The sequence below is a fragment of the Cinclus cinclus genome, chromosome 10 (assembly GCF_963662255.1).
Source record: "Cinclus cinclus chromosome 10, bCinCin1.1, whole genome shotgun sequence".
Classification (NCBI taxonomy): domain Eukaryota; kingdom Metazoa; phylum Chordata; class Aves; order Passeriformes; family Cinclidae; genus Cinclus; species Cinclus cinclus.
The window spans coordinates 26303930-26326396 of NC_085055.1; positions in this window are offsets into that span (position 1 = coordinate 26303930).

The following is a 22467-nucleotide window of genomic DNA, read 5'->3' on the forward strand; positions in this document are numbered from 1 at the left end:
CCCTTGTGACACCAATGGGCCTAAAAGGTGCAGGGATCAATTGTGAAAGCATGGGGCCCAAGTAAAACCTGGTACAATTATGCCACCATGGAGGCCAAGAATCAAATTATTCATTGTGACATCAAGTGGCCTAAAAGGGCATGGGATGCATTGTGACACCACAGGGGTTAAGAGAAGCAAGGAACCATTGTGACCCAATGCAGGCTAACAATCTAAGAATCCCTTTTGACACCAGGGGGCGCAAAAGGACCACGGATCGACTCTGACAGCATGGGGACCTATGGAAGCGAGGAACCATTATGACACCATGAAGGCCAAGAATCAAATGGTTCATTGTAAGACCAAGTGTCCTAAAAGGGCTTGGAATGCATTGTGACACCACAGAGGTTAAGAGAAGCAAGGAACCATTATGACCCAATGCAGGCTAACAATCTAATGATCCCTTGCGGCACCAGGGGGTATAAAAAGGGCCAGGGATGGATTGTTACAGCACGGGGACCAATAGAAGCAAGGATCTATTATGCCACCATGGAGGCCAAGAATCAAATGATTCATTGTGACATCAAGTGGCCTAAAAGGGCATGGGATGCATTGTGCCACCACAGGGGTTTAGAGAAGCAAGGATCCATTGTGACCCAATGGAGGCTAATAATCCCAGGATCCCATTTGACACCAGGAGGCGTAAAAGGGCCAGGGATCAATTGTGACAGCATGGGGCCCAATAGAAACAAGGAACCATTATGACACCATGGAGGCCAAGAATCAAAAGATTCATTGTGACATCAAGTGGCCTAAAAGGGCATGGGATGCATTGTGACAGCACAGGGGTTAAGAGAAGCAAGGAACTATTGTGACCCAATGCAGGCTAACAATCTAATGATCCCTTGTGACTGCAATGGGCCTAAAAGGGCCAGGGATGAATTGTGAAAGCACGGGGACCAATAGAAGCAAGGATCTATTATGCCACCATGGAGGCCAAGAATCAAATAATTCATTGTGACATCATGTGGCCTAAAAGGGCATGGGATGCATTGTGACAGCACAGGGGTTAAGAGAAGCAAGGAACCATTGTGACCCAATGCAGGCTAACAATCTAATGATCCCTTGTGACACCAATGGGCCTAAAAGGGGCAGGGATGAATTGTGAAAGCATGGGGCCCAAGTAAAACCTGGTCCAAATATGCCACCATGGAGGCCAAGAATCAAATGATTCATTGTGACATCAAGTGGCTTAAAAGGGCATGGGATGCATTGTGACACCACAGGGGTTAAGAGAAGCAAGGAACCATTGTGACCCAATGCAGGCTAACAATCTAAGAATCCCTTTTGACACCAGGGGGCGGAAAAGGACCACGGATGAACTCTGACAGCAAGGGGACCTATAGAATCAAGGAACCATTATGACACCATGGAGGCCAAGAATCAAATGGTTCATTGTAAGACCAAGTGGCCTAAAAGGGCATGGGATGCATTGTGACACCACAGAGGTTAAGAGAAGCAAGGAACCATTGTGACCCAATGCAGGCTAGCAATCTAATGATCCCTTGTGGCACCAGGGGGTATAAAAAGGGCCAGGGATGGATTGTTACAGCACGGGGACCAATAGAAGCAAGGATCTATTATGCCACCATGGAGGCCAAGAATCAAATGATTCATTGTGACATCAAGTGGCCTAAAAGGGCATGGGATGCATTGTGACACCACAGAGGTTAAGAGAAGCAAGGATCCATTGTGACCCAATGGAGGCTAATAATCCCAGGATCCCTTTAGATACCAGGGCGCATAAACGGGCCAGGGATGAATTGTGACAACATGGGGCCCAATAGAAACAAAGAACCATTATGACACCATGAAGCCCAAGAATCAAATGGTTCATTGTGACATCAAGTGGCCTAAAAGGGCATGGAATGCATTGTGACACCACAGAGGTTAAGAGAAGCAAGGAACCATTGTGACCCAATGCAGGCTAACAATCTAATGATCCCTTGTGACACCAATGGGCCTAAAAGGGGCAGGGATGAATTGTTACAGCACGGGGACCAATAGAAGCAAGGATCTATTATGCCACCGTGGAGGCCAAGAATCAAATAATTCATTGTGACATCATGTGGCCTAAAATGGCATGGGATGCATTGTGACAGCACAGGGGTTAAGAGAAGCAAGGGTCCATTGTGACCCAATGGAGGCTAATAATCCCAGGATCCCTTTTGACACCAGGGGGTGTAAAAGGGCCAGGAATGAATTGTGACAGTACGGGGACCAATAGAAGCAAGGATCTATTATGCCACCGTGTAGGCCAAGAATCCAATAATTCATTGTGACATCATGTGGCCTAAAAGGGCATGGGATGCATTGTGACACCACAGGGGTCAAGAGAAGCAAGGATCCATTGTGACCCTATGGAGGTTAACAATCTCAGAATCCCATTTGACACCAGGGTGGCCCAAAAGGGCCATGGATGAATTGTGAAAGCATGGGCCCCAATAGATACAAGGAACTATTATGACACCATGGAGGCCAAGAATCAAATGATTCATTGTGACATCATGTGGCCTAAAAGGGCATGGGACGCATTGTGACACCACAGAGGATAAGAGAAGCAAGGAACCATTGTGACCCAATGCAGGCTAACAATCTAATGATCCCTTGTGACACCAATGGGCCTAAAAGGGGCAGGGATGAATTTTGAAAGCATGGGGCCCAAGTAAAACCAGGTACAATTATGCCACCATGGAGGCCAAGAATCAAATGATTCTTTGTGACATCAAGTGGCCTAAAAGGGCATGGGATGCATTGTGACACCCCAGGGGTTAAGAGAAGCACGGAACCATTGTGACCCAATGCAGGCTAACAATCTAATGATCCCTTTTGACACCAATGGGCCTAAAAGGGGCAGGGATGAATTGTGAAAGCATGGGGCCAAATTAAACGCTGGTACAAATATGCCACCATGGAGGCCAAGAATCAAATGATTCATTGTGACATCAAGTGGCCGAAAAGGGCATGGGATGCATTGTGACACCACAGGGGTTAAGAGAAGCAAGGAACCATTGTGACCCAATGCAGGCTAACAATCTAAGAATCCCTTTTGACACCAGGGGGCGCAAAAGGACCACGGATCGACTCTGACAGCATGGGGACCTATGGAAGCAAGGAACCATTATGACACCATGAAGGCCAAGAATCAAATGGTTCATTGTAAGACCAAGTGGCCTAAAAGGGCTTGGAATGCATTGTGACAGCACAGAGGTTAAGAGAAGCAAGGAACCATTATGACCCAATGCAGGCTAGCAATCTAATGATCCCTTGTGGCACCAGGGGGTATAAAAAGGGCCAGGGATGGATTGTTACAGCACGGGGACCAATAGAAGCAAGGATCTATTATGCCACCATGGAGGCCAAGAATCAAATGATTCATTGTGACATCAAGTGGCCTAAAAGGGCATGGGATGCATTGTGCCACCACAGGGGTTTAGAGAAGCAAGGATCCATTGTGACCCAATGGAGGCTAATAATCCCAGGATCCCATTTGACACCAGGGGGCGTAAAAGGGCCAGGGATCAATTGTGACAGCATGGGGCCCAATAGAAACAAGGAACCATTATGACACCATGGAGGCCAAGAATCAAAAGATTCATTGTGACATCAAGTGGCCTAAAAGGGCATGGGATGCATTGTGACACCACAGGGGTTAAGAGAAGCAAGGAACCATTGTGACCCAATGCAGGCTAACAATCTAATGATCCCTTGTGACACCAATGGGCCTAAAAGGGCCAGGGATGAATTGTTACAGCACGGGGACCAATAGAAGCAAGGATCTATTATGCCACCACGGAGGCCAAGAATCAAATAATTCATTGTGACATCATGTGGCCTAAAAGGGCATGGGATGCATTGTGACAGCACAGGGGTTAAGAGAAGCAAGGAACCATTGTGACCCAATGCAGGCTAACAATCTAATGATCCCTTGTGACACCAATGGGCCTAAAAGGGGCAGGGATGAATTGTGAAAGCATGGGGCCCAAGTAAAACCTGGTCCAAATATGCCACCATGGAGGCCAAGAATCAAATGATTCATTGTGACATCAAGTGGCCTAAAAGGGCATGGGATGCATTGTGACACCACAGGGGTTAAGAGAAGCAAGGAACCATTGTGACCCAATGCAGGCTAACAATCAAAGAATCCCTTTTGACACCAGGGGGTATAAAAAGGGCCAGGGATGGATTGTTACAGCACGGGGACCAATAGAAGCAAGGATCTATTATGCCACCATGGAGGCCAAGAATCAAATGATTCATTGTGACATCAAGTGGCCTAAAAGGGCATGGGATGCATTGTGCCACCACAGGGGTTTAGAGAAGCAAGGATCCATTGTGACCCAATGGAGGCTAATAATCCCAGGATCCCATTTGACACCAGGGGGCGTAAAAGGGCCAGGGATGAATTGTGACAGCATGGGGCCCAATAGAAACAAGGAACCATTATGACACCATGGAGGCCAAGAATCAAAAGATTCATTGTGACATCAAGTGGCCTAAAAGGGCATGGGATGCATTGTGACACCACAGGGGTTAAGAGAAGCAAGGAACCATTGTGACCCAATGCAGGCTAACAATCTAATGATCCCTTGTGACACCAATGGGCCTAAAAGGGGCAGGGATGAATTGTTACAGCACGGGGACCAATAGAAGCAAGGATCTATTATGCCACCGTGGAGGCCAAGAATCAAATAATTCATTGTGACATCATGTGGCCTAAAATGGCATGGGATGCATTGTGACAGCACAGGGGTTAAGAGAAGCAAGGGTCCATTGTGACCCAATGGAGGCTAATAATCCCAGGATCCCTTTTGACACCAGGGGGTGTAAAAGGGCCAGGAATGAATTGTGACAGTACGGGGACCAATAGAAGCAAGGATCTATTATGCCACCGTGTAGGCCAAGAATCCAATAATTCATTGTGACATCATGTGGCCTAAAAGGGCATGGGATGCATTGTGACACCACAGGGGTCAAGAGAAGCAAGGATCCATTGTGACCCTATGGAGGTTAACAATCTCAGAATCCCATTTGACACCAGGGTGGCCCAAAAGGGCCATGGATGAATTGTGAAAGCATGGGCCCCAATAGATACAAGGAACTATTATGACACCATGGAGGCCAAGAATCAAATGATTCATTGTGACATCATGTGGCCTAAAAGGGCATGGGACGCATTGTGACACCACAGAGGATAAGAGAAGCAAGGAACCATTGTGACCCAATGCAGGCTAACAATCTAATGATCCCTTGTGACACCAATGGGCCTAAAAGGGGCAGGGATGAATTTTGAAAGCATGGGGCCCAAGTAAAACCAGGTACAATTATGCCACCATGGAGGCCAAGAATCAAATGATTCATTGTGACATCAAGTGGCCTAAAAGGGCATGGGATGCATTGTGACACCCCAGGGGTTAAGAGAAGCACGGAACCATTGTGACCCAATGCAGGCTAACAATCTAATGATCCCTTTTGACACCAATGGGCCTAAAAGGGGCAGGGATGAATTGTGAAAGCATGGGGCCAAATTAAACCCTGGTACAAATATGCCACCATGGAGGCCAAGAATCAAATGATTCATTGTGACATCAAGTGGCCGAAAAGGGCATGGGATGCATTGTGACACCACAGGGGTTAAGAGAAGCAAGGAACCATTGTGACCCAATGCAGGCTAACAATCTAAGAATCCCTTTTGACACCAGGGGGCGCAAAAGGACCACGGATCGACTCTGACAGCATGGGGACCTATGGAAGCAAGGAACCATTATGACACCATGAAGGCCAAGAATCAAATGGTTCATTGTAAGACCAAGTGGCCTAAAAGGGCTTGGAATGCATTGTGACAGCACAGAGGTTAAGAGAAGCAAGGAACCATTATGACCCAATGCAGGCTAGCAATCTAATGATCCCTTGTGGCACCAGGGGGTATAAAAAGGGCCAGGGATGGATTGTTACAGCACGGGGACCAATAGAAGCAAGGATCTATTATGCCACCATGGAGGCCAAGAATCAAATGATTCATTGTGACATCAAGTGGCCTAAAAGGGCATGGGATGCATTGTGCCACCACAGGGGTTTAGAGAAGCAAGGATCCATTGTGACCCAATGGAGGCTAATAATCCCAGGATCCCATTTGACACCAGGGGGCGTAAAAGGGCCAGGGATCAATTGTGACAGCATGGGGCCCAATAGAAACAAGGAACCATTATGACACCATGGAGGCCAAGAATCAAAAGATTCATTGTGACATCAAGTGGCCTAAAAGGGCATGGGATGCATTGTGACACCACAGGGGTTAAGAGAAGCAAGGAACCATTGTGACCCAATGCAGGCTAACAATCTAATGATCCCTTGTGACACCAATGGGCCTAAAAGGGCCAGGGATGAATTGTTACAGCACGGGGACCAATAGAAGCAAGGATCTATTATGCCACCACGGAGGCCAAGAATCAAATAATTCATTGTGACATCATGTGGCCTAAAAGGGCATGGGATGCATTGTGACAGCACAGGGGTTAAGAGAAGCAAGGAACCATTGTGACCCAATGCAGGCTAACAATCTAATGATCCCTTGTGACACCAATGGGCCTAAAAGGGGCAGGGATGAATTGTGAAAGCATGGGGCCCAAGTAAAACCTGGTCCAAATATGCCACCATGGAGGCCAAGAATCAAATGATTCATTGTGACATCAAGTGGCCTAAAAGGGCATGGGATGCATTGTGACACCACAGGGGTTAAGAGAAGCAAGGAACCATTGTGACCCAATGCAGGCTAACAATCTAAGAATCCCTTTTGACACCAGGGGGTATAAAAAGGGCCAGGGATGGATTGTTACAGCACGGGGACCAATAGAAGCAAGGATCTATTATGCCACCATGGAGGCCAAGAATCAAATGATTCATTGTGACATCAAGTGGCCTAAAAGGGCATGGGATGCATTGTGCCACCACAGGGGTTTAGAGAAGCAAGGATCCATTGTGACCCAATGGAGGCTAATAATCCCAGGATCCCATTTGACACCAGGGGGCGTAAAAGGGCCAGGGATGAATTGTGACAGCATGGGGCCCAATAGAAACAAGGAACCATTATGACACCATGGAGGCCAAGAATCAAAAGATTCATTGTGACATCAAGTGGCCTAAAAGGGCATGGGATGCATTGTGACACCACAGGGGTTAAGAGAAGCAAGGAACCATTGTGACCCAATGCAGGCTAACAATCTAATGATCCCTTGTGACACCAATGGGCCTAAAAGGGCCAGGGATGAATTGTTACAGCACGGGGACCAATAGAAGCAAGGATCTATTATGCCACCATGGAGGCCAAGAATCAAATAATTCATTGTGACATCATGTGGCCTAAAAGGGCATGGGATGCATTGTGACAGCACAGGGGTTAAGAGAAGCAAGGAACCATTGTGACCCAATGCAGGCTAACAATCTAATGATCCCTTGTGACACCAATGGGCCTAAAAGGGGCAGGGATGTATTGTGAAAGCATGGGGCCCAAGTAAAACCTGGTACAAATATGCCACCATGGAGGCCAAGAATCAAATGATTCATTGTGACATCAAGTGGCCTAAAAGGGCATGGGATGCATTGTGACACCACAGGGGTTAAGAGAAGCAAGGAACCATTGTGACCCAATGCAGGCTATCAATCTAAGAATCCCTTTTGACACCAGGGGGCGGAAAAGGACCACGGATGAACTCTGACAGCAAGGGGACCTATAGAAGCAAGGAACCATTATGACACCATGGAGGCCAAGAATCAAATGGTTCATTGTAAGACCAAGTGGCCTAAAAGGGCATGGGATGCATTGTGACACCACAGAGGTTAAGAGAAGCCAGGAACCATTGTGACCCAATGCAGGCTAGCAATCTAATGATCCCTTGTGGCACCAGGGGGTATAAAAAGGGCCAGGGATGGATTGTTACAGCACGGGGACCAATAGAAGCAAGGATCTATTATACCTCCGTGGAGGCCAAGAATCAAATGATTCATTGTGACATCAAGTGGCCTAAAAGTGCATGGGATGCATTGTGACAGCACAGAGTTTAAGAGAAGCAAGGAACCATTGTGACCCAATGGAGGCTAACAATCTAATGATCCCTTGTGACACCAATGGGCCTAAAAGGGGCAGGGATGAATTGTGAAAGCATGGGGCCCAAGTAAAACCTGGTACAATTATGCCACCATGGAGGCCAAGAATCAAATGATTCATTGTGACATCAAGTGGCCTAAAAGGGCATGGGATGCATTGTGACAGCACAGGGGTTAAGAGATGCAAGGAACCATTGTGACCCAATGCAGGCTAACAATCTAAGAATCCCTTTTGACACCAGGGGGCGCAAAAGGACCACGGATCGACTCTGACAGCATGGGGACCTATGGAAGCAAGGAACCATTATGACACCATGAAGGCCAAGAATCAAATGGTTCATTGTAAGACCAAGTGGCCTAAAAGGGCTTGGAATGCATTGTGACACCACAGAGGTTAAGAGAAGCAAGGAACTATTGTGACCCAATGCAGGCTAACAATCTAATGATCCCTTGTGGCACCAGGGGTTATAAAAAGGGCCAGGGATGGATTGTGACAGCACGGGGACCAATAGAAGCAAGGATCTATTATGCCACCATGGAGGCCAAGAATCAAATAATTCATTGTGACATCATGTGGCCTAAAAGGGCATGGGATGCATTGTGACAGCACAGGGGTTAAGAGAAGCAAGGATCCATTATGACCCAATGGAGGCTAACAATTTAATAATCCCTTTTGACAACAATGGGCCTAAAAGGGGCAGGGATGAATTGTGAAAGCATGGGGCCCAATTAAAACCTGGTACAATTGCGCCACCATGGAGGCCAAGAATCAAATGATTCATTGTGACATCAAGTGGCCTAAAAGGGCATGGGATGCATTATGACACCACAGGGGTAAGGAGAAGCAAGGATCCATTGTGACCCAATGGAGGCTAATAATCCCAGGATCCCATTTGACACCAGGGGGCGTAAAAGGGCCAGGGATGAATTGTGACAGCATGGGGCCCAATAGAAACAAGGAACCATTATGACACCATGGAGGCCAAGAATCAAATGATTCATTGTGACATCAAGTGGCCTAAAAGGGCATGGGATGCATTGTGACACCACAGAGGTTAAGAGAAGCAAGGAACCATTGTGACCCAATGCAGGCTAACAATCTAATGATCCCTTGCGACACCAATGGGCCTAAAAGGGGCAGGGATGAATTGTGAAAGCATGGGGCCCAAGTAAAACCTGGTACAATTATGCCACCGTGGAGGCCAAGAATCAAATGGTTCATTGTGACATCAAGTGGCCTAAAAGGGCATGGGATGCATTGTGACAGCACAGGGGTTAAGAGAAGCAAGGAACCATTGTGACCCAATGCAGGCTAACAATCTAATGATCCCTTGTGTCACCAATGGGCCTAAAAGGGGCAGGGATGTATTGTGAAAGCATGGGGCCCAAGTAAACCCTGGTACAAATATGCCACCATGGAGGCCAAGAAGCAAAAGATTCATTGTGACATCAAGTGGCCTAAAAGGGCATGGGATGCATTTTGACACCACAGGGGTTAAGAGAAGCAAGGAACCATTGTGACCCAATGCAGGCTAACAATCTAAGAATCCTTTTTGACACCAGGGGGCGCAAAAGGACCACGGATGAACTCTGACAGCAAGGGGACCTATAGAAGCAAGGAACCATTATGACACCATGTAGGCCAAGAATCAAATGGTTCATTGTAAGACCAAGTGGCCTAAAAGGGCTTGGAATGCATTGTGACACCACAGAGGTTAAGAGAAGCAAGGAACCATTGTGACCCAATGCAGGCTAGCAATCTAATGATCCCTTGCGGCACCAGGGGGTATTAAAAGGGCCAGGGATGGATTGTTATAGCACGGGGACCAATAGAAGCAAGGATCTATTATGCCACCGTGGAGGCCAAGAATCAAATGATTCATTGTGACATCAAGTGGCCTAAAAGTGCATGGGATGCATTGTGACAGCACAGGGGTTAAGAGAAGCAAGGATCCATTGTGACCCAATGGAGGCTAATAATCCCAGGATCCCATTTGTCACCAGGGGGCGTAAAAGGGCCAGGGATTAATTGTGACAGTATGGGGCCCAATAGAAACAAGGAACCATTATGACACCATGGAAGCCAAGAATCAAATGATTCATTGTGACATCAAGTGGCCTAAAAGGGCATGGGATGCATTGTGACACCACAGAGGTTAAGAGAAGCAAGGAAACATTGTGACCCAATGCAGGCTAACAATCTAATGATCCCTTGTGACACCAATGGGCCTAAAAGGGCCAGGGAGGAATTGTTACAGCACAGGGACCAATAGAAGCAAGGATCTATTATGCCACCATGTAGGCCAAGAATCAAATAATTCATTGTGACATCATGTGGCCTAAAAGGGCATGGGATGCATTGTGACAGCACAGGGGTTAAGAGAAGCAAGGATCCATTATGACCCAATGGAGGCTAACAATCTAATAATCCCTTTTGGCACCAATGGGCCTAAAAGGGGCAGGGATGTATTGTGAAAGCATGGGGCCCAATTAAAACCTGGTACAATTACGCCACCATGGAGGCCAAGAATCAAATGATTCATTGTGACATCAAGTGGCCTAAAAGGGCATGGGATGCATTGTGACACCACAGGGGTTAAGAGAAGCAAGGAACCATTGTGACCCAATGCAGGCTAACAATCTAAGAATCCCTTTTGACACCAGGGGGCGGAAAAGGACCACGGATGAACTCTGACAGCAAGGGGACCTATAGAAGCAAGGATCCATTATGACACCATGGAGGCCAAGAATCAAATGGTTCATTGTAAGACCAAGTGGCCTAAAAGGGCACGGGATGCATTGTGACACCACAGAGGTTAAGAGAAGCAAGGAACTATTGTGACCCAATGCAGGCTAACAATCTAATGATCCCTTGTGGCACCAGGGGGTATAAAAAGGGCCAGGGATGGATTGTTACAGCACGGGGACCAATAGAAGCAAGGATCTATTATGCCACCATGGAGGCCAAGAATCAAATAATTCATTGTGACATCATGTGGCCTAAAAGGGCATGGGATGCATTGTGACAGCACAGGGGTTAAGAGAAGCAAGGAACCATTGTGACCCAATGCAGGCTAACAATCTAATGATGCCTTGTGACACCAATGGGCCTAAAAGGGGCAGGGATGAATTGTGAAAGCATGGGGCCCAAGTAAAACCTGGTACAAATATGCCACCATGGAGGCCAAGAATCAAATGATTCATTGTGACATCAAGTGGCCTAAAAGGGCATGGGATGCATTGTGACACCACAGGGGTTAAGAGAAGCAAGGAACCATTGTGACCCAATGCAGGCTAACAATCTAAGAATCCCTTTTGACACCAGGGGGCGCAAAAGGACCACGGATGAACTCTGACAGCAAGGGGACCTATAGAAGCAAGGAACCATTATGACACCATGGAGGCCAAGAATCAAATGGTTCATTGTAAGACCAAGTGGCCTAAAAGGGCACGGGATGCATTGTGACACCACAGAGGTTAAGAGAAGCAAGGAACCATTGTGACCCAATGCAGACTAACAATCTAATGATCCCTTGTGACACCAATGGGCCTAAAAGGGGCAGGGATGAATTGTGAAAGCATGGGGCCCAATTAAAACCTGGTACAATTATGCCACCATGGAGGCCAAGAATCAAATGATTCATTGTGACATCAAGTGGCCTAAAAGGGCATGGGATGCATTGTGACACCACAGGGGTTAAGAGAAGCAAGGAACCATTGTGACCCAATGCAGGCTATCAATCTAAGAATCCCTTTTGACACCAGGGGGCGGAAAAGGACCACGGATGAACTCTGACAGCAAGGGGACCTATAGAAGCAAGGAACCATTATGACACCATGAAGGCCAAGAATTAAATGGTTCATTGTAAGACCAAGTGGCCTAAAAGGGCTTGGAATGCATTGTGACACCACAGAGGTTAAGAGAAGCAAGGAACAATTGTGACCCAATGCAGGCTAACAATCTAATGATCCCTTGTGGCACCAGGGGGTATAAAAAGGGCCAGGGATGGATTGTTACAGCACGGGGACCAATAGAAGCAAGGATCTATTATGCCACCATGGAGGCCAAGAATCAAATAATTCATTGTGACATCATGTGGCCTAAAAGGGCATGGGATGCATTGTGACAGCACAGGGGTTAAGAGAAGCAAGGATCCATTATGACCCAATGGAGGCTAACAATTTAATAATCCCTTTTGACACCAATGGGCCTAAAAGGGGCAGGGATGAATTGTGAAAGCATGGGGCCCAAATAAAACCTGGTACAATTGCGCCACCATGGAGGCCAAGAATCAAATGATTCATTGTGACATCAAGTGGCCTAAAAGGGCATGGGATGCATTATGACACCACAGGGGTAAGGAGAAGCAAGGATCCATTGTGACCCAATGGAGGCTAATAATCCCAGGATCCCATTTGACACCAGGGGGCGTAAAAGGGCCAGGGATGAATTGTGACAGCATGGGGCCCAATAGAAACAAGGAACCATTATGACACCATGGAGGCCAAGAATCAAATGATTCATTGTGACATCAAGTGGCCTAAAAGGGCATGGGATGCATTGTGACACCACAGAGGTTAAGAGAAGCAAGGAACCATTGTGACCCAATGCAGGCTAACAATCTAATGATCCCTTGCGACACCAATGGGCCTAAAAGGGGCAGGGATGAATTGTGAAAGCATGGGGCCCGAGTAAAACCTGGTACAATTATGCCACCATGGAGGCCAAGAATCAAATGATTCATTGTGACATCAAGTGGCCTAAAAGGGCATGGGATGCATTGTGACAGCACAGGGGTTAAGAGAAGCAAGGAACCATTGTGACCCAATGCAGGCTAACAATCTAATGATCCCTTGTGACACCAATGGGCCTAAAAGGGCCAGGGAGGAATTTTGAAAGCATGGGGCCCAAGTAAACCCTGGTACAAATATGCCACCATGGAGGCCAAGAATCAAAAGATTCATTGTGACATCAAGTGGCCTAAAAGGGCATGGGATGCATTGTGACAGCACATGGGTTAAGAGAAGCAAGGAACCATTGTGACCCAATGGATGCTAATAATCCCAGGATCCCATTTGACACCAGGGGGCGTAAAAGGGCCAGGGATTAATTGTGACAGTATGGGGCCCAATAGAAACAAGGAACCATTATGACACCATGGAAGCCAAGAATCAAATGATTCATTGTGACATCAAGTGGCCTAAAAGGGCATGGGATGCATTGTGACACCACAGAGGTTAAGAGAAGCAAGGAACCATTGTGACCCAATGCAGGCTAACAATCTAATGATCCCTTGTGACACCAATGGGACTAAAAGGGCCAGGGAGGAAGTGTTACAGCACAGGGACCAATAGAAGCAAGGATCTATTATGCCACCATGGAGGCCAAGAATCAAATAATTCATTGTGACATCATGTGGCCTAAAAGGGCATGGGATGCATTGTGACAGCACAGGGGTTAAGAGAAGCAAGGATCCATTATGACCCAATGGAGGCTAACAATCTAATAATCCCTTTTGACACCAATGGGCCTAAAAGGGGCAGGGATGTATTGTGAAAGCATGGGGCCCAATTAAAACCTGGTACAATTACGCCACCATGGAGGCCAAGAATCAAATGATTCATTGTGACATCAAGTGGCCTAAAAGGGCATGGGATGCATTGTGACACCACAGGGGTTAAGAGAAGCAAGGAACCATTGTGACCCAATGCAGGCTAACAATCTAAGAATCCCTTTTGACACCAGGGGGCGCAAAAGGAGCACGGATGAACTCTGACAGCAAGGGGACCTATAGAAGCAAGGAACCATTATGACATCATGGAGGCCAAGAATCAAATGGTTCATTGTAAGACCAAGTGGCCTAAAAGGGCACGGGATGCATTGTGACACCACAGAGGTTAAGAGAAGCAAGGAACTATTGTGACCCAATGCAGGCTAACAATCTAATGATCCCTTGTGGCACCAGGGGGTATAAAAAGGGCCAGGGATGGATTGTTACAGCACGGGGACCAATAGAAGCAAGGATCTATTATGCCACCATGGAGGCCAAGAATCAAATGATTCATTGTGACATCAAGTGGCCTAAAAGGGCATGGGATGCATTGTGACACCACAGAGGTTAAGAGAAGCAAGGAACCATTGTGACCCAATGCAGGCTAACAATCTAATGATCCCTTGTGACACCAATGGGCCTAAAAGGGGCAGGGATGAATTGTGAAAGCATGGGGCCCAAGTAAACCCTGGTACAAATATGCCACCATGGAGGCCAAGAATCAAATGATTCATTGTGACATCAAGTGGCCTAAAAGGGCATGGGATGCATTGTGCCACCACAGGGGTTTAGAGAAGCAAGGATCCATTGTGACCCAATGGAGGCTAATAATCCCAGGATCCCATTTGACACCAGGGGGCGTAAAAGGACCACGGATGAACTCTGACAGCAAGGGGACCTATAGAAGCAAGGAACCATTATGACACCATGGAGGCCAAGAATCAAATGGTTCATTGTAAGACCAAGTGGCCTAAAAGGGCACGGGATGCATTGTGACACCACAGAGGTTAAGAGAAGCAAGGAACCATTGTGACCCAATGCAGACTAACAATCTAATGATCCCTTGTGACACCAATGGGCCTAAAAGGGGCAGGGATGAATTGTGAAAGCATGGGGCCCAATTAAAACCTGGTACAATTATGCCACCATGGAGGCCAAGAATCAAATGATTCATTGTGACATCAAGTGGCCTAAAAGGGCATGGGATGCATTGTGACAGCACAGGGGTTAAGAGAAGCAAGGAACCATTGTGACCCAATGCAGGCTAACAATCTAAGAATCCCTTTTGACACCAGGGGGCGCAAAAGGACCACGGATCGACTATGACAGCAAGGGGACCTATAGAAGCAAGGAACCATTATGACACCATGGAGGCCAAGAATCAAATGGTTCATTGTAAGACCAAGTGGCCTAAAAGGGCTTGGAATGCATTGTGACACCACAGAGGTTAAGAGAAGCAAGGAACCATTGTGACCCAATGCAGGCTAACAATCTAATGATCCCTTGCGACACCAATGGGCCTAAAAGGGGCAGTGATGAATTGTGAAAGCATGGGGCCCAAGTAAACCCTGGTACAAATATGCCACCATGGAGGCCAAGAATCAAATAATTCATTGTGACATCAAGTGGCCTAAAAGGGCATGGGATGCATTGTGACACCACAGGGGTTAAGAGAAGCAAGGAACCATTGTGACCCAATGCAGGCTAGCAATCTAATGATCCCTTGCGGCACCAGGGGGTATAAAAAGGGCCAGGTATGGATTGTTACAGCACGGGGACCAATAGAAGCAAGGATCTATTATGCCACCGTGGAGGCCAAGAATCAAATGATTCATTGTGACATCAAGTGGCCTAAAAGTGCATGGGATGCATTGTGACAGCACAGGGGTTAAGAGAAGCAAGGATCCATTGTGACCCAATGGAGTCTAATAATCCCAGGATCCCATTTGACACCAGGGGGCGTAAAAGGGCCAGGGATTAATTGTGACAGCATGGGGCCCAATAGAAACAAGGAACCATTATGACACCATGGAAGCCAAGAATCAAATGATTCATTGTGACATCAAGTGGCCTAAAAGGGCATGGGATGCATTGTGACAGCACAGGGGTTAAGAGAAGCAAGGAACCATTGTGACCCAATGCAGGCTAACAATCTAATGATCCCTTGTGACACCAATGGGCCTAAAAGGGCCAGGGATGAATTGTTACAGCACGGGGACCAATAGAAGCAAGGATTTATCATGCCACCATGGTGGCCAAGAATCAAATAATTCATTGTGACATCATGTGGCCTAAAAGGGCATGGGATGCATTGTGACAGCACAGGGGTTAAGAGAAGCAAGGAACCATTGTGACCCAATGCAGGCTAACAATCTAATGATCCCTTGTGACACCAATGGGCCTAAAAGGGGCAGGGATGAATTGTGAAAGCATGGGGCCCAAGTAAAACCTGGTACAAATATGCCACCATGGAGGCCAAGAATCAAATGGTTCATTGTAAGACCAAGTGGCCTAAAAGGGCATGGGATGCATTGTGACACCACAGAGGTTAAGAGAAGCAAGGAACCATTGTGACCCAATGCAGGCTAGCAATCTAATGATCCCTTGTGGCACCAGGGGGTATAAAAAGGGCCAGGGATGGATTGTTACAGCACGGGGACCAATAGAAGCAAGGATCTATTATACCTCCGTGGAGGCCAAGAATCAAATGATTCATTGTGACATCAAGTGGCCTAAAAGGGCATGGGATGCATTGTGACACCACAGAGGTTTAGAGAAGCAAGGAACCATTGTGACCCAATGCAGGCTAACAATCTAATGATCCCTTGTGACACCAATGGGCCTAAAAGGGGCAGGGATGAATTGTGAAAGCATGGGGCCCAAGTAAAACCTGGTACAATTATGCCACCATAGAGGCCAAGAATCAAATGATTCATTGTGACATCAAGTGGCCTAAAAGGGCATGGGATGCATTGTGACAGCACAGGGGTTAAGAGAAGCAAGGAACCATTGTGACCCAATGCAGGCTAACAATCTAAGAATCCCTTTTGACACCAGGGGGCGCAAAAGGACCACGGATCGACTCTGACAACATGGGGACTTATGGAAGCAAGGAACCATTATGACACCATGAAGGCCAAGAATCAAATGGTTCATTGTAAGACCAAGTGGCCTAAAAGGGCTTGGAATGCATTGTGACACCACAGAGGTTAAGAGAAGCAAGGAACTATTGTGACCCAATGCAGGCTAACAATCTAATGATCCCTTGTGGCACCAGGGGGTATTAAAAGGGGCAGGGATGAATTGTGAAAGCACGGGGACCAATAGAAGCAAGGATCTATTATGCCACCATGGAGGCCAAGAATCAAATGATTCATTGTGACATCAAGTGGCCTAAAAGGGCATGGGATGCATTGTGACACCACAGAGGTTAAGAGAAGCAAGGAACCATTGTGACCCAATGCAGGCTAACAATCTAATGATCCCTTGTGACACCAATGGGCCTAAAAGGGGCAGGGATGAATTGTGAAAGCATGGGGCCCAAGTAAACCCTGGTACAAATATGCCACCATGGAGGCCAAGAATCAAATGATTCATTGTGACATCAAGTGGCCTAAAAGGGCATGGGATGCATTGTGCCACCACAGGGGTTTAGAGAAGCAAGGATCCATTGTGACCCAATGGAGGCTAATAATCCCAGGATCCCATTTGACACCAGGGGGCCTGCCAGTGATCAATTGTGACAGCATGGGGCCCAATAGAAACAAGGAACCATTATGACACCATGGAGGCCAAGAATCAAAAGATTCATTGTGACATCAAGTGGCCTAAAAGGGCATGGGATGCATTGTGACAGCACAGGGGTTAAGAGAAGCAAGGAACCATTGTGACCCAATGCAGGCTAACAATCTAATGATCCCTTGTGACACCAATGGGCCTAAAAGGGGCAGGGATGAATTGTGAAAGCATGGGGCCCAAGTAAAACCTGGTACAAATATGCCACCATGGAGGCCAAGAATCAAATGATTCATTGTGACATCAAGTGGCCTAAAAGGGCATGGGATGCATTGTGCCACCACAGGGGTTTAGAGAAGCAAGGATCCATTGTGACCCAATGGAGGCTAATAATCCCAGGATCCCATTTGACACCAGGGGGCCTGCCAGTGATCAATTGTGACAGCATGGGGCCCAATAGAAACAAGGAACCATTATGACACCATGGAGGCCAAGAATCAAAAGATTCATTGTGACATCAAGTGGCCTAAAAGGGCATGGGATGCATTGTGACAGCACAGGGGTTAAGAGAAGCAAGGAACCATTGTGACCCAATGCAGGCTAACAATCTAATGATCCCTTGTGACACCAATGGGCCTAAAAGGGGCAGGGATGAATTGTGAAAGCATGGGGCCCAAGTAAAACCTGGTACAAATATGCCACCATGGAGGCCAAGAATCAAATGATTCATTGTGACATCAAGTGGCCTAAAAGGGCATGGGATGCATTGTGACAGCACAGGGGTTAAGAGAAGCAAGGAACCATTGTGACCCAATGCAGGCTAACAATCTAAGAATCCCTTTTGACATCAGGGGGCGCAAAAGGACCACGGATGAACTCTGACAGCAAGGGGACCTATAGAAGCAAGGAACCATTATGACACCATGGAGGCCAAGAATCAAATGGTTCATTGTAAGACCAAGTGGCCTAAAAGGGCTTGGAATGCATTGTGACACCACAGAGGTTAAGAGAAGCAAGGAACTATTGTGACCCAATGCAGGCTAACAATCTAATGATCCCTTGTGGCACCAGGGGGTATAAAAAGGGCCAGGGATGGATTGTTACAGCACGGGGACCAATAGAAGCAAGGATCTATTATGCCACCATGGAGGCCAAGAATCAAATAATTCATTGTGACATCATGTGGCCTAAAAGGGCATGGGATGCATTGTGACAGCACAGGGGTTAAGAGAAGCAAGGATCCATTATGACCCAATGGAGGCTAACAATCTAATAATCCCTTTTGACAACAATGGGCCTAAAAGGGGGAGGGATGTATTGTGAAAGCATGGGGCCCAATTAAAACCTGGTACAATTGCGCCACCATGGAGGCCAAGAATCAAATGATTCATTGTGACATCAAGTGGCCTAAAAGGGCATGGGATGCATTGTGACAGCACAGGGGTTAAGAGAAGCAAGGAACCATTGTGACCCAATGCAGGCTAACAATCTAAGAATCCCTTTTGATACCAGGGGGCGGAAAAGGACCACGGATGAACTCTGATAGCAAGGGGACCTATAGAAGCAAGGAACCATTATGACACCATGGAGGCCAAGAATCAAATGGTTCATTGTAAGACCAAGTGGCCTAAAAGGGCACGGGATGCATTGTGACACCACAGAGGTTAAGAGAAGCAAGGAACTATTGTGACCCAATGCAGGCTAACAATCTAATGATCCCTTGTGGCACCAGGGGGTATAAAAAGGGCCAGGGATGGATTGTTACAGCACGGGGACCAATAGAAGCAAGGATCTATTATGCCACCATGGAGGCCAAGAATCAAATAATTCATTGTGACATCATGTGGCCTAAAAGGGCATGGGATGCATTGTGACAGCACAGGGGTTAAGAGAAGCAAGGATCCATTATGACCCAATGGAGGCTAACAATTTAATAATCCCTTTTGACAACAATGGGCCTAAAAGGGGCAGGGATGAATTGTGAAAGCATGGGGCCCAATTAAAACCTGGTACAATTGCACCACCATGGAGGCCAAGAATCAAATGATTCATTGTGACATCAAGTGGCCTAAAAGGGCATGGGATGCATTGTGCCACCACAGGGGTAAGGAGAAGCAAGGATCCATTGTGACCCAATGGAGGCTAATAATCCCAGGATCCCATTTGACACCAGGGGGCGTAAAAGGGCCAGGGATGAATTGTGACAGCATGGGGCCCAATAGAAACAAGGAACCATTATGACACCATGGAGGCCAAGAATCAAATGATTCATTGTGACATCAAGAGGCCTAAAAGGGCATGGGATGCATTGTGACACCACAGAGGTTAAGAGAAGCAAGGAACCATTGTGACCCAATGCAGGCTAACAATCTAATGATCCCTTGTGACACCAATGGGCCTAAAAGGGGCAGGGATGAATTGTGAAAGCATGGGGCCCAAGTAAAACCTGGTACAAATATGCCACCATGGAGGCCAAGAATCAAATGATTCATTGTGACATCAAGTGGCCTAAAAGGGCATGGGATGCATTGTGACACCACAGGGGTTAAGAGAAGCAAGGAACCATTGTGACCCAATGCAGGCTAGCAATCTAATGATCCCTTGCGGCACCAGGGGGTATAAAAAGGGCCAGGTATGGATTGTTACAGCACGGGGACCAATAGAAGCAAGGATCTATTATGCCACCGTGGAGGCCAAGAATCAAATGATTCATTGTGACATCAAGTGGCCTAAAAGTGCATGGGATGCATTGTGACAGCACAGGGGTTAAGAGAAGCAAGGATCCATTGTGACCCAATGGAGTCTAATAATCCCAGGATCCCATTTGACACCAGGGGGCGTAAAAGGGCCAGGGATTAATTGTGACAGCATGGGGCCCAATAGAAACAAGGAACCATTATGACACCATGGAAGCCAAGAATCAAATGATTCATTGTGACATCAAGTGGCCTAAAAGGGCATGGGATGCATTGTGACACCACAGGGGTTAAGAGAAGCAAGGAACCATTGTGACCCAATGCAGGCTAACAATCTAATGATCCCTTGTGACACCAATGGGCCTAAAAGGGCCAGGGATGAATTGTTACAGCACGGGGACCAATAGAAGCAAGGATTTATCATGCCACCATGGTGGCCAAGAATCAAATAATTCATTGTGACATCATGTGGCCTAAAAGGGCATGGGATGCATTGTGACAGCACAGGGGTTAAGAGAAGCAAGGAACCATTGTGACCCAATGCAGGCTAACAATCTAATGATCCCTTGTGACACCAATGGGCCTAAAAGGGGCAGGGATGAATTGTGAAAGCATGGGGCCCAAGTAAAACCTGGTACAAATATGCCACCATGGAGGCCAAGAATCAAATGGTTCATTGTAAGACCAAGTGGCCTAAAAGGGCATGGGATGCATTGTGACACCACAGAGGTTAAGAGAAGCAAGGAACCATTGTGACCCAATGCAGGCTAGCAATCTAATGATCCCTTGTGGCACCAGGGGGTATAAAAAGGGCCAGGGATGGATTGTTACAGCACGGGGACCAATAGAAGCAAGGATCTATTATACCTCCGTGGAGGCCAAGAATCAAATGATTCATTGTGACATCAAGTGGCCTAAAAGGGCATGGGATGCATTGTGACACCACAGAGGTTTAGAGAAGCAAGGAACCATTGTGACCCAATGCAGGCTAACAATCTAATGATCCCTTGTGACACCAATGGGCCTAAAAGGGGCAGGGATGAATTGTGAAAGCATGGGGCCCAAGTAAAACCTGGTACAATTATGCCACCATAGAGGCCAAGAATCAAATGATTCATTGTGACATCAAGTGGCCTAAAAGGGCATGGGATGCATTGTGACAGCACAGGGGTTAAGAGAAGCAAGGAACCATTGTGACCCAATGCAGGCTAACAATCTAAGAATCCCTTTTGACACCAGGGGGCGCAAAAGGACCACGGATCGACTCTGACAACATGGGGACTTATGGAAGCAAGGAACCATTATGACACCATGAAGGCCAAGAATCAAATGGTTCATTGTAAGACCAAGTGGCCTAAAAGGGCTTGGAATGCATTGTGACACCACAGAGGTTAAGAGAAGCAAGGAACTATTGTGACCCAATGCAGGCTAACAATCTAATGATCCCTTGTGGCACCAGGGGGTATTAAAAGGGGCAGGGATGAATTGTGAAAGCACGGGGACCAATAGAAGCAAGGATCTATTATGCCACCATGGAGGCCAAGAATCAAATGATTCATTGTGACATCAAGTGGCCTAAAAGGGCATGGGATGCATTGTGACACCACAGAGGTTAAGAGAAGCAAGGAACCATTGTGACCCAATGCAGGCTAACAATCTAATGATCCCTTGTGACACCAATGGGCCTAAAAGGGGCAGGGATGAATTGTGAAAGCATGGGGCCCAAGTAAACCCTGGTACAAATATGCCACCATGGAGGCCAAGAATCAAATGATTCATTGTGACATCAAGTGGCCTAAAAGGGCATGGGATGCATTGTGCCACCACAGGGGTTTAGAGAAGCAAGGATCCATTGTGACCCAATGGAGGCTAATAATCCCAGGATCCCATTTGACACCAGGGGGCCTGCCAGTGATCAATTGTGACAGCATGGGGCCCAATAGAAACAAGGAACCATTATGACACCATGGAGGCCAAGAATCAAAAGATTCATTGTGACATCAAGTGGCCTAAAAGGGCATGGGATGCATTGTGACAGCACAGGGGTTAAGAGAAGCAAGGAACCATTGTGACCCAATGCAGGCTAACAATCTAATGATCCCTTGTGACACCAATGGGCCTAAAAGGGGCAGGGATGAATTGTGAAAGCATGGGGCCCAAGTAAAACCTGGTACAAATATGCCACCATGGAGGCCAAGAATCAAATGATTCATTGTGACATCAAGTGGCCTAAAAGGGCATGGGATGCATTGTGCCACCACAGGGGTTTAGAGAAGCAAGGATCCATTGTGACCCAATGGAGGCTAATAATCCCAGGATCCCATTTGACACCAGGGGGCCTG